General features: G+C 30.6%; 1 protein-coding gene and 1 long non-coding RNA gene across 8 annotated transcripts in view; one reads left to right on the top strand and one right to left on the bottom strand.

Annotated features, from left to right (window-relative positions):
* Positions 1–12589, top strand: part of LOC112694028 — a 38085-nt gene extending 25496 nt beyond the window's left edge. The window contains exons 2-3 of the long non-coding RNA XR_003149529.1: positions 10844–10895; positions 12159–12589. This is a non-coding gene — a long non-coding RNA (uncharacterized LOC112694028). The remainder of the gene's footprint in view (positions 1–10843; positions 10896–12158) is intronic.
* Positions 1–14029, bottom strand: part of LOC112694025 (tyrosine-protein phosphatase Lar) — a 149826-nt gene extending 135797 nt beyond the window's left edge. For 6 of the 7 annotated variants that reach the window (XM_025569346.1, XM_025569347.1, XM_025569348.1 and 3 more), the window contains exons 1-2: positions 13692–14029; positions 11290–11355 (exon numbers count right to left, since the gene is read on the bottom strand). The gene's annotated coding sequence lies outside the window, so the exon portion shown is untranslated. The remainder of the gene's footprint in view (positions 1–11289; positions 11356–13691) is intronic. The other variant, XM_025569352.1, reaches the window with a different exon arrangement.
* Between the last annotated feature and the right edge of the window lie 275 nt (positions 14030–14304).

The raw sequence follows: 14304 nt of genomic DNA, 5'->3' as shown, positions 1-14304 counted from the left end.
TAATAATTATCAGTATTATTTTTATCATTGAAATGCGCATATGGTTATACAATTTTTACAGTATTTTTTCAAAACGAATGTAAATGCACAAACGACGCGAAAACGAAATCGTACACATGAACCGAGGGTATTATAGTACGTGTACCTCGAGTATTATAAAAGGGAAAATAATACGCAGTAAAATTATTCGATGTGAATTCAATAAACGAACTTGAGGGTTTACTATACACAACTGTTGAAAAAAAAACTTTTTTCTCGGCCAGTCTAACAATACACACCGCACAAAATGATTCTCTTCGCCGTTTTTAGTACACTACATATTATTATACTATTACTATTATTATTATTATTATTATTGTTACTGCTGTATGGACATAATATTATGGTCGGCAAAAAAAGAAACGAACGGAGAACATATTGTTTTTTTTTATGAGTCTCTACATTGTACGAATAGATACACACATACATATGTATCATATACGGTTTACCTATAAACTAAATAATCTATTACTACCCTCTTATCGACAAATCGTTCTACCGCAAATGATGGCGTACATGTATGCGAGCATACGTATTTATTTTCAATAATGAGGTAATAACTATAATAATAATAAATTAATAATAATGCGCGTACAGAATCGCCAGACCTTTTGATTATTACTACGAGGCGACGGGCCGATGGTACAAGGGACCCACGGTAAACAAACGATATACCCATCGGACACATACAAACATACACACACGCACACACACACTCATAATCCCACCACAAACAGCAACAGCGGCGAGGCAGCCGACATTCGGCCGTCGATCCCGCCCGCAATATTTGTCGACATTAATACGGCGACGGCGGCTGCCACCGGGCTCTCCTCGTCCCTGGGGCGGTTCGCCAAGGATAATTGGAAAGCACGTTCCCGCGCGTTCACGTAACGTTTTCCTTCCACCTGCGGTGCGGGCACAGGTTCTCCTCCGTGTTCTCATGGAAAAAAAATACCTCTATTCCTGGCCCCCATCGCTACCGCGTCCGATCACGGTGTTCTAAACTAACAAAAACCGTTCCGACGAATAATAATATTTCGCTTTCGACCAGAATTACAAGTACGCACGTCCTCACTCTTTGCACGTCCCTCCCATAGTTTATGCCCTCGCTTTTTCACGTGTGTGTATATTTGTGTCTCTCTCTTACCTCGTCCGGAGACTCGTCCTCTCATTCTGTATCTCTTTCCCTCTCTACCCCATTCCTACCCTAGAATTCCTCTCACATATTATACGTACACACAACATGCGCTGCATACGTAAAACACACCCGAAAAACGTGTATATATATATATATATATATATATAATAATAATAACAAACCACCCGCGGTGGCGGTAATAATAATTAAGCGCTCCGCGGCAACGGTGTGGTTTGTGTTTAAACGTTTTTGTTTTTAAAACGCTCATTCGTATTCGTTGCAATGAGGTAAATAACGGCACACGTATAGTTAGGCGTTGGGTCCGGCAAACGGATCATGGGGACTGTGGTGGTGGAGGGTTAGGTGTTTTGGCCTCCGCTGGGACACGGACGACAACTATACCGACTATGAGGCCGCCTCCGGGCGAATATAATAATTTAATATCTCGTCCTATCGGCGGCGGAGGAAAAATTAAAAATAATATTACAACGCCCTACCTCATCGCTCTATATTTCTATACAGTCTCCCTCTCTAAACCACCATTCCTACGCTATCCCTCGGGTCCACGGTATCAAAGCCACCACCGTATTTTATAACCTTGTCGCAATCAACGAAGCCGCTTCGTCGTACACCGCGTATACGTCGTCATCGTCGTCTTCTTTTTCTTCTTCACGACTTTATACACTTAAGTTCACGGTCCGTTTAATATGCCGCGCACGGCGCGAATTTTCATATTCCCGGAAGATCGCTCTTTCCCACCATCACCCAAATCATACATAGCCCTTCGCCACTACCATCTCTACTGTTTTCTAAAGAAATCCTTCTATACTCTCCCGTGAGCCGCTGTTATCGTCGACATTGTCCGTGAGCGACGAAGAATATAATATTTAAAATGATAAAACTTTATCGGGCACATGGCACGGGCGTGACTCTTATTTTCCTTTTTGTTCAATTACACTCTCTCTCGTTCATTCTTTCTCTCTCATTTACGATTCGTGTATCGGGGCAAGATAAGCTTCATTTGTAGCTCACTAATATTAGTATATGCTGTTTTTGACTAATTTGTGTATATCAATGCAGCACTAATGTCGATTACAATAACCTATTTTTAAAATCAACAAGGGAAATCGCGATAATTCATCATCCCGTACTATAAACTATCCTTTTTTTTTTACACTGGCATATCTAATCGTACCAAATAAAATACGTTTGTTAACTAAACTAAATTCTAGTAATTTTCCTTACATTCAGGGCCTTGTTAAAGTGGGGGAGGGTAAAAGGGGGAAATTTTCCCCGGACGCCGTAGTTTAATAAAAGTAAGAGGTGCCCTTATCTGCATTTAATATGCTACCTGTGCCCAGTGGCCTCGTAGAAAAAATTTTGCCCCGGGACACTGAAATGTTTGATCTAAAATTGTAGGCTCTGCTTATATTTGTATACGATATAGTCGATTTGGAGTTAATTTTTTATAAGATCGTCAACGAAATAATAATAATAGTGTTATGACATTTGAAAATAACAACATAAGTACATTTATTCACTATCTATAATAAACCATATGGAAGAAATCAAAACCAATATTACAAACTCTATAAATGTTAGAATTATATCCCTTTGCATAAATTCGAACTGCTGGCGTGTTGAAAACTACAAAAGTACATTTACAAAATGAAACAAAATATTCTACGAAAAACATTTAAATGGTATTATTATTTAATTCTCTGAACATAAATAAAATTACGTGAACCTCAACTATTATTTTATTCATGAAGCTTTCAATTGTAACAAAACAAAATGCATTCATCTTAAAACAAAGAAAAATTTTTTATTAATATAGTTGAAAACGTATTAAAATCGGCATAAATAAGTAGATTTTTGTTGGAGTTAAAATAAAACATTTCATACATAAGTAAAAAAATTAAACTAAAATGTGTATAAAAATATTTCAACTGAGAAAAAGTTAATGTAGTTTTTTTTTATTAATTTTTTTTTTTTTATAATAAACATTATCAATTAAAAGATAATTTCATTATTTTATGAATTAATTCTTTATTTTTATCAAAAAACCCGGTATTTAAAATCTGTATACGATGGATAAATAGCACTAAGGCAAATTAAATTTTATTTTCCATCACTGTTCATCACAAATCTTTGAAACAAACTGAGTCAGCGCATCAAATTCTATGAAATTCCATGAATGTCACGATATATTAAGTGAAACGCGATAAAAATATCGGATTAAAACTTTTTCATGTTTTATTTCGAAAAGTTAATACATAAGATAATAAAAAGATCATGATTAAGAGTTATTTGCATTATAAACTTCAGCGAATATCCATCACGCGATCTTATAACAAATATAATAAGAATATTCTATATTTCATAATATAAATAAAAAAATATTTGAAGTAATTTTGAAATTATTACGCTAGGTAAAGCCAAAAATAAATTGACCCATAATAGTAATTATAACCCATATTATCCTCTCCTTCATAATTGTAACCATAATATATATATGTGTGTGTGTGTGTGTTGTATGTATATTTTAAAGTATGGGAGACAACCAAGCCACACGCAACTCGAAACACAATGTTATCATGTTACATATTCCATGGGGACCAGGTGAACTTAAACCACTGCATGTCCGTCAGACAATTAAACCCATGTCCAGCAATGCCACTATCATGTTTAGAATATGTGTATTTTTTTTGTTAGTTAATAATATCGACCTCTGCTGGCGAACCATATAACTGACATACAATTCCGAACCAAATCGAAAATATAATCGCAACAGCGGGTATTAACTGTATATACATTATGCAAGCAGGCGAATAAAATCGATTATACAAACACCACAAGAAATTTTTAAAAATATGTTCCTTGCGACTGTTGTTTTACGTACTCTAGTGCTAATTCCCCGAGAACTACTGTCCGCATGACAACATTTTCAAGATTTTCAAAATTTAGTAACGTAATCGAAAACCCTTTTGCCGTATAAATTGCGAATAATGAAAGAGATAATTTGGAAACAACATGCGACGATTCGTTTGCACTAAAATAAAAGTTAACAACGCACATCCCAGAATCGGAGAAAACAGGATGCGTAATTGGTCACATGAATGAAGAAATAAACTGCAAGTGGTGAAACAGATGTGAAAATCAACGTCCCAGGCTCGTGATAAAATATTAAAAAAAAATAGAAAAATAAATTAAATGATTAAAATAAAAAAACAATCAAATAATAATAATAATTAACCAATCATAATTATATTGTTTTGCTTATCAATATTTTTATGGTCAATGGTTATAAACCTAAAATCTGTTTATTTTATTAATTCGATTTATATGAAATATAATACTATAAACATGAATTTATTTTAAATGTCTTTTATTTGATTTCTAGATATTACAAATAAAGTAAATATACGAACATTTTGAGCTTAATCAAGTTAATGAGCATCCAAGACATTTAGAGTTTTAAAACCGTGCACTTCACTTTTTTTTATATTTAACATGATATTCTCTAAATATCGATGACGGTATAAAGTAAAATGTACCACAAAGTTTTATTTCTATACCAAATTTATAAATAAAAAAAAAAAAACTTTTGGATAGTAACTGTTCGAATTAAAGAATATAAAAACATGTAGGGAATAAAACGTTTTTTTTTCAGACTAACGCAACTTAGATAAAAACTAACATTACCCACCTATTAATATTAAATAATTAAATGCTTTATAATTAAAAATGTTGTCAAAAATGTAAAAATAGTTATAAAATAAAAATATTTATATTTATAAAGTAGACTTCAAATATAAAGCATAATTATTTTACTTTTAAAACTCGTTTCTCAGTCGAATTACATGTATAATTACGGACAAATGTATTTCATAACTAAAACATTTTTGCAAAAAAAAAAAAAAAATTATTTTTATAATAATTTGTAGGTTGTTTTACCTTTTTTTAATGATAATATATTTTTATTCTACATCTAAAAAAGAATATTTTTATAAGAACTGTTATGTAAAAAAATTGAAAATTAAACCAGTAGTTAAATATTCATGAATAGTTGATTTATCATTTTATGACCCGAATCCTTCCACTACGCTTGAATAAACTTTAAATTCTTTTAAATAATTAAGTAATAAATATATCAATATTCGACTTTTTCAGAAAAATACCCCGCATATATATTATTTAAATTAAAATCATAGAAAGAGATAACTGTCTCGTCCGGCAAAATAAAAAATAAATAATATGTTTGATATTCATTTTCAGAAATAGAGGCCAATTTTTAACTACACTATAAGAAACAATAAATTTGAAACAAAGCAATACCTTGATTTTGTGAAATAACATCAGAGATTTATAAACATAAAACAATAACATCAAATTAAGTAAATTAATTTAGTAATGTGCATACGATGAATTGATTTTAACTAAGTCTAAATAATAAATAATCTTTTAACATGTTTTAAAAATCTTTGATGTTTATAAAGTATTGAATTCTCCTTTCATCGTGAAAAATTAATCCCTAATAACAGAATAAAGTTATGTAATACATATTATGTTAATATAATATGTTTAGGTTGTTAGAAGTCCCGCAAACTACAGACTTTTTATCAACCGATAATTTAGTCGGGTTGAGTTGCTACTGTGCCAAATAAACAGTCTGGTCGGTGGTGTCTACGGAGACCAGTGAACATTCGGCCGATTGCTCTAAATGATTTCACTAGTTGATACGTTTCAATAAAAAACAAGATATGCAGAGTCAAATTAAATCCATAGGTCAAGTCAGTCGACTAATAAATCGACGTATGTACGGCGGTGGGAGAGTGCCATACTGATTAAGCAATTCGCCGAATGTTTAGTTCGAAGGAAATTGTGTAGCCTATCAAACTTATTAATCGGCCGATATCAAATCGTTATAAAATGCGCTCTTGCGTAAATCTTTATGCTAATTTAAAAGGAGACAAAACTATCGGCCGATAAAAATTCTAAAGTTTACGAGATTAAATTATTTGATGAGATTACAAAAGAAGCGCAACATTAGTTTCAAAACATAAAAAATTAATAAAAATTTAACAATATTTATCACAAATTTTCACATATAATCTGCAATTACAAAGTATAAAAATACACTGTCTAAACTATTCTTAATAGTAGTTACACGATTTATTCACAAATATTTTAAAATTCAACATATATAATAACATTAAAAGGTAATTTCAATAATCTCCAAATTAAAATAATGTATTTTAGTACATGTACCTATTTACAATTTAAAACACAAAAATATTATTTAATATTTTAAGAAAATATTAAAATTTTACAAAAAATATAATTTGTAATATACTACATTTTATAAACGAATTTTAAAAAATAACATACAATAAAAATTATTTGATGAAATTTTAAATTTTTTATACGATTCATCATTAATGTCATTCAACAATTTAAACGAACACAGAATACTACAAGTTACCAATACCTAATTACACTGAAAATATATAAACACTAGTGTTGTACGTATATACAAACCAATTCAAAGGGTAACCCTAACAAAAATTTAAAAAAAAATTAATTGTCAAGCTTATCCGTGGTTTAACTGATACATTCAGATAAATGATGGTATTTATGAATATCTGTGTATTTCAACTTTCACGCATATGTTGATATTATGTACTTAGAAAGGTACAATATATCAAACTTAGATTAAGAGACATTTAATGACTAAACGCAAAACATGGTAAATAAATATTCGTGAGATCATTGATTCATTTTCACGTAAGCGTATATAGTTCTCGAGTGATGTAATGAAACGAAAGTGACAAAAAGTGCGGTACTCATATGTATAATATTTCACATGATTGGGAGAGGCAAGTTTTTTGAAAATAGAATTGAGTACTACCGTTCAAAGAAAAAATAACATTCCATTGTACTGCAGTATCGAATTTAAAGGTTAAACCCATAAGGTTAGACGCTTGAAGGATAACTACAAAAAATTTATGATCAGTCAAATTACTTTTTTTTTAAATAATATTAATGGTAAGATAGCTTAAATTTATTAGTTCTACAGTAACACTTTTTATAACAAGCATGATACATTTTTATTTACACAGGGTTCCAAATTATGCCACATGAAAGAACAAAAAGGTTATAGAGTAATTGGTTAGATCAGAAAATAGCCCCTTTGACTAAACGGATCATATTTTTTTATATAATTTTCAAATTTGAAGATAAAATTTAAAACATTAAAAATAATGTCAAATGTTGATAAAATAGGTAACTGTATGCTTTAATTATTAAACTACTTGGAATATTTGGTTCAGAGTCAGGTTTTTAATCGATAAAGGAGTTTTGAAGTTTGAGACATGATAAAATTTCTAAAAACTGACGATATTTTGTAAATCTTTTTTTCGCAACAATCACACTTTCGAATTTAAAATAAATATTTAAAGTATTTTGAAGTTTGCAAACTAACTGCACTGATGGTCGTCCGAAAACGAAAAGATCATGCGGACGCGGCGGCGGAGGGTCAGCGGTAAGGGAAACAACAACAACGACTTTGAGCCGAATTATCTTGGAAAAGCGACCCCGAATGTAACCTCCCGGAGCGCACACGACGCTCAGCAGTGTATGCATGCTAACGCGTAACGACGACGGTGGTGGTTCACGATAAAGCGCAAAGTTTCCGCACGGGACGTCCAACTTTAACGGGACCCACTACTCCCCCCCCCCAACCCACCAACCACCCGCAGCCAAAAAGGCCATTATATAACGTAAGCGCGTTGTGCCGTACACGCATACACTCACAACGCACGTGAATAAGTGTACCATGGCAGATGACCATCATATACACGAGGGTCCGCCTCCGCACGTACAACACAGCGTGCGTGGCAAGACGATCCATCGAAATCGCGTCCGACCACTGCCAGCCCCCGACCAGTCGTGGACGGGTCTGCACACAACAACCACCGTGACGATGAAATTAAAGCTAACCGGCCGTATGATGTCGTGCGTCGCGATGGCGTTAACTTTCGAGTGTATAGCAACACAACCAACCCCTTACCACCAACTTACCCGTTCACCCGCTCATATAGTCGATGTAACAACAGCGGCGGCGTAAGCCAACAACACCTAAATATACATAAATAACCTAAAGACATTCAGGGCAACCGTTGTCTGTTCTCCGTGTCTTTTACCACCACCACTAAGCCACATAACAGATAACCAACCGACATACGCGTCGTGTATATGATAGGTAGGTAAAAGCTCTGAATCTTACTGCGACGTCACATATTGTTTTTATTTTTACCCCATGTCTCCGAGAAAAAGCTTTTAAGGTAGACCGGGGAAAAAATATAAATAAATAAAACACTGAAAGTTTCGTACCGAAAATAAGACTTGATTGGACGCACATGATTCGTCCCTGCCGGTACAACAAAATGCAAAAGCCAACCGAATCGACGATAAAATAATTATGGTTAATTCATCATAACTAGGGCTCGGGACTTATAGGAACTTGCATGTTTTTAAATAATTATCAAAAACATAGCTAAGTAATATATAAATTTGTTTTATAGCAATACAAGTTTATATTTAAAATTTATAGTTGCATATTTTGCATATTTGACAATTTTTCATTTATAAGTGCATATTTGACCATTTTTCATTTTATAAATGCATATTTGACAATTATTCATATGAAGGAGTAAGTTTTTTAATTTTATAAAAAAAAATTATGATTTATTTCTTCATATATCACGTGACTTGGAACTCAAGGTGTCTTATTGGTGCACTAAATGAATGCATTAAAATAATTAAAACTACAAAAAACGTATACATTCTGCAAAAATTGAAGAATCTGCACAAGCTAAGGCTAACAACGAAAAATATCGAAAATTTTAAATGGAAAAATGAATCTATGGATGGATTGCTTGCAGATATTAGTAGTAGTGTCCAACGATTTTTTAAGTTTGCACCAATAAGTTCAGTAGACGTGTAACGTTCCTTTTCTAAATATAAAATTATTTTGGCTGATAACAGGCAGTCATTTAAATTTTCCAACTTAAGAAAATATCTTATAGTCTAATGTAATACTCAAGGTTAGAAGAATTATAACTATATTAAAAATAAAAAAAATGTTTTCAATTTAATTTATTTTTAAAACCATTTTAAGTATTTTGTTTTAGATAAAAACTCAATATAAGATGAAAAAAAATTTGAATAAAAGAAAAAATTATCTTTGATCATCATATATATCATATAAAAAAATATTATTATAATTTATTACTAGTTAAATTTTTTTATTTAATTAATTATTACAAATATAATTTTTTTAAATAAATATTTTAATAGCATATTTATTGATTCTTTAGGGCATAAATGCATACATATTTTAAGATTTTTAAGGGCATGAAGTCCCTAGCCCTAGTCATAACGTTTTGCCAAACAAAAAACAGAAATGATAAACTTACAGTATTAATTCCTATATAATTCAATATTTACAGTCTTATCCAATGTTTTTTTAACGTTCGTGTTAAAAGAACTCGACTTAATCATTGAGTTACCAACAAAGACTGACCCGAAAAGAGAATTAAAGACTTAACAAAATATGCAACTAATGATAAATTTAGAATATAATATTATAACTTAAAACTTATAATAATGTCATAGGTTAATGGATAAATATTGGAAATTATTTAATGCATTGAATATAGTAAAATATTAATAAATCACTACTTAAAATTTGGTTATAACAAGAAAAACTTATTATGGATAAGGGCAATTCACTGTAGAAATTAACTGGTTAAAGACTAATTTTATTTAATCTAAATTATAAATTATTTGAGTCAAATTATGCATTAGAGAGAAACAAAAAATTTCTTAGAAAAAAAATTAAAATAACCTAACATCAATTATCAACAATTATCAACATTTATAATTAAAATGTATGTTATTTAATAAGTGTTTACGTGTCAAAATTTTACTATTCCTATTGTATATCAATAGAAAATAATGTCAACAAAACTATGTTAATTTCATAAAACTATTTTATAAGATGATCAAATTATCACTATAAAATTACTCCTATTTAAATAATCACATTTAAGAATATGTAATAAGTTAAATAGCAGTAATTTCTACCTTTTATCACTCATATAAGTGGACAATTAAAATATTATAAAAGCATGAACATAAATCACTTGACGCATTAAACACAAAAGATAAAAGCTAAAAAGTACTAAAAACAACAACATAACAAGACATAAAGATAATTTATACATTTTTACAGAATTCAAAAAAATAAATCTACAATAAAATTCTTATTATTTTAGAATTGATGTACTGACAATATTTATATGATTTAAAATGTAATTTCAGGCCCTTTTAATACAATAACGGAAATTTGCAATTTGTGCTGCGCTCTATTGGTTATTTTCCAAAACATTTACACACAATACTTGAATAATAAGAACAAAGAATGTGGCGCTTCATAAATAATAAAATTACACAGCATGAGGCCAACTATTTAGCCAAATGTTACCAAGCATGTTCTCCCTTATATATAATTAAAATAGAGTGTGAATTATTAATTATAAACAGACAACTCAACAGATGTAATCAATTTCACAAACTGACTTGACAATATTATTGTTTCAGATACAAATGCAGATCATTAATAGAAAATAGCGTGGGAACCAATTGTTAAAACGTATTATCTTGATTAAATTATTAGCCTTTAATGATAAAATTTAACAGTTTGCTTTAATAAAACATTTTATTTTCAATGCCACTCATAAATAAACATAAGTTTCATAAGTTAAAACTATTTATTATCTACTGTCACATTTTGTGATTACTATTATATACTATTAATAATATATACTCAAGATTAACATAAAATAATATTTTCAATCATTTTTACTAAATTAGATGACAACTATAAATAACTGTATTACATTGTTTAACTTCTTTCTATATACCAATTTACCATGACCATATATTTTTAAATAAAAATATTTCATACATTTGTATGGTTTGCTATCGTGGGTTCTTTTTTAAATTTTATGTAGAATATTTTTATATTAACCACAACTCATGCTTACCAAATGAAGAATTTTCTTGAAAATAAGTGAAACACACTTAAACAAAATCAAAGAAATTTAAGACATCTGAAACAAAATAAGTAAAATAATTTCTTATTAGTTAGTTACCAGTAAGTAGTAAATTATCAATTGAAAATAAAAATGTAATTATAAAATATATCTAATAATTAAATCACAAATAGTAAATATTAACTATACACAAATAATTATATGTACTATTTAATAATGAACCTAAAATGATCAGAAAAATTAATAAAAATAAATATTCCAAGCATTATGTAAGTGTCAATATTAAACAACAATTTTATAATTACAATAAATCATTCTTTAACATCCAAATTTAGATAAGAATTGCCTTTGTTAAATAAGTTATCAAGTATTACACAAAAATTAAAGTCATTTACGGACATTTAGGGTAGAATATTAATGAAATTTTTTGTACGCATCACACTGACAAATGACACGACAAGTTAATTGAGAAAGTTTTACAATTAAAAACTTATAAAAAAAATTATCATAATTTTAGTTGTTGAAATTGTAAAAATAAACAATGATATGATATATAAAACACAGAGGTGGAACTAGGAATTTTTACACTCTGGGAAAATGTTAAAATTACGCCCGATTATAGACCAATAATCAAATACTATTCACTAAATATTTCTAATAATTAATATACAATCATACTTATTGAGTTTTAACCTAATATCAGTATTTAACAAAGTTAAAAATATCAAATTAATTGTGAATAATAACAAAAATTACACCCTCTAAAATTTTATGCTCAGGGATGAATCCCCGTCTTCCACCCCTAAAAATAAATTATCATATATTATAAAATTTAAATATTTTTAAATGTTTGGTTGAAGAGAAATTGTAAACCTAACGTAAATACATTCATCAGAAGTAAGCAACTCGAATGGGCTGGGCACTTAAGGAAAGAAAATGGCATTTGCAGGCAAATTCTGATGGGCAGAATCAATGGCAGAAGACCCAGAGGCCACCCTAGGCATAGATGGATACACACCATTTAAAATCAGATCTGGCAAGGATTGCACCAGGAACAGAGCTAGCAAGAAGTAAAAATAGAGAGAAATGGCAAGAAATAGTGGAAGCAGGGAAGGCCCTCAACGGGCTGTAAAAGCTAAAAAAAAAAAAGAGAGAAATCATTTAGGTATAAAGATTTTTTATTAAGTATAAACGAAAGTAGGACTAGTTGTCAAGTATCATTAGATATCTTCAAATAACTAGTACTAAAAATTGTTAATTCACTTTAAATGACTAATTAATATTAGTTAAGTAGTAAAGTAAATATAATATCATAATTTAATTTTATTATTGACTTAAGAAATGTTTTACAGAAAAAAATAAATTGTTTTTATTCATAGATATATTTGTTTGTTTAATAACTATAGTATTTATAAAGTAACAAGAATTTATTAATTTAATATAATTTAAAAATAAATACCTGTAAAATACATAAAATAAAAACTATGATAACAGTAATTATTAATTATAAGAATTCATTGTATATCAATAACATCCTGACATTATTGTATACCCAGTTATAATATTTTACAACTTTTACTGTAAGACTAGATAAACAACCTACATAAGGTTATAAAAAAAATATAGCAATAACTAATATTAAATATATATATATAAACTTAAAAATAATAATTGAAACACATTTAAAGTATTGGAGTAAATGTCCTATGGATAAGAAAAGAAAATATTATTTAGCCTGCATATTTTTTTTATGACGTTTCTCTAACAATATATCCAATGATGTACATATCATGTACGTCTAATGGTGAATATGATGATATATCTATCAAAATGTTGGTCCTCAAAATGAATATTACACAAATAAAATAGAAAAAACAAATAAGACCACTAGAAATATAATCATTTCAAAGTCAATTTCAATATGAACAATAGTAAAGACCAATGTGTTGGTAGAACTTAAATGTTGAATTCATGGAATCGGTGGAAATTAGCAAGAATGCTAAAGGTATAATAAATCTTCAATACTGTCCTTAAAACTTGCGAAAGGTAAGTCGCAAATTAGTCACAATAAATATGGACAAGGGGAACAACAATCTACCACAATCTCTTGATGTTATCAGCCTCGCCCAACATGTTTACCGAATTAGTTTTGAGTTAAAGAACAGGGTACACCCTAAAAGGATTAAGTCTAGTGACTATTCAACACCTCTATAGACACCAACAGCGCCGTCAAAATGACAAATGGACGAAAATCAATAGCGAACAGCACCTCAGTTGGTTGAGTTTAGCTGACGTTTTACGCACCGCCGGCACTGTCGACGGGGACACGAAACAGGAGGTGAAGGGGAGAAGGTGAATTTGTGTATACGAAGAATAAATAAACTCTTTCTTACCTCGTTTTCTTCGACACGGCTGCGATTTGTGCGTACCTTTGTACACTTCCGGCCAGCACAGAAGACACAAACGACGAGAACGAGCGTATCCTAAAAAGTTTAGAGTTATTGTTTTCTGTTACGCGTCCTGAGTACTTTCGGGGACGTTGGGAAAAAACCGATAACTTTGTTTACGATAAAGAACGGAAGGGACATAAGGGTGACAGGGTAGAATACACACACACACTAGCACACACGGCGCTCACGCACCCTGATACGAACAGTCTGATATACGAGCACACGCGCAACGAAAACGCACACAGACACAAACGATACGATAACACGATGACGACGGCACCTAGCGGACTTATTGACTGTCGTCGCCGTCGCCTTTGCCGCCGACGAGGAATAGTGATAATCAACGAGCACAGTGCTGCCAATGCAAACTACCCACTCGTCCACTCGACACACTACACTGTCACGCGAATTTTATAGACTTCCAGTTTTCCGCCCATCGCGATTGTACGACACGTTTCACGCGTACTATACGCGTCTACACTCGATAATATTCGTAAAAAACAAATAAAGTTTTTTTTTTTTTTTGCTGTTATACGACCGTGTTGGTTTTGCCGAC

Source organism: Sipha flava, unplaced genomic scaffold (assembly GCF_003268045.1).
Source record: "Sipha flava isolate LNK unplaced genomic scaffold, YSA_version1 121_pilon_pilon, whole genome shotgun sequence".
In the NCBI taxonomy this organism is placed as follows: domain Eukaryota; kingdom Metazoa; phylum Arthropoda; class Insecta; order Hemiptera; family Aphididae; genus Sipha; species Sipha flava.
The sequence above is the reverse complement of the archived record's forward strand: the minus strand, read 5'-3'. Positions and strand labels throughout refer to the sequence as shown.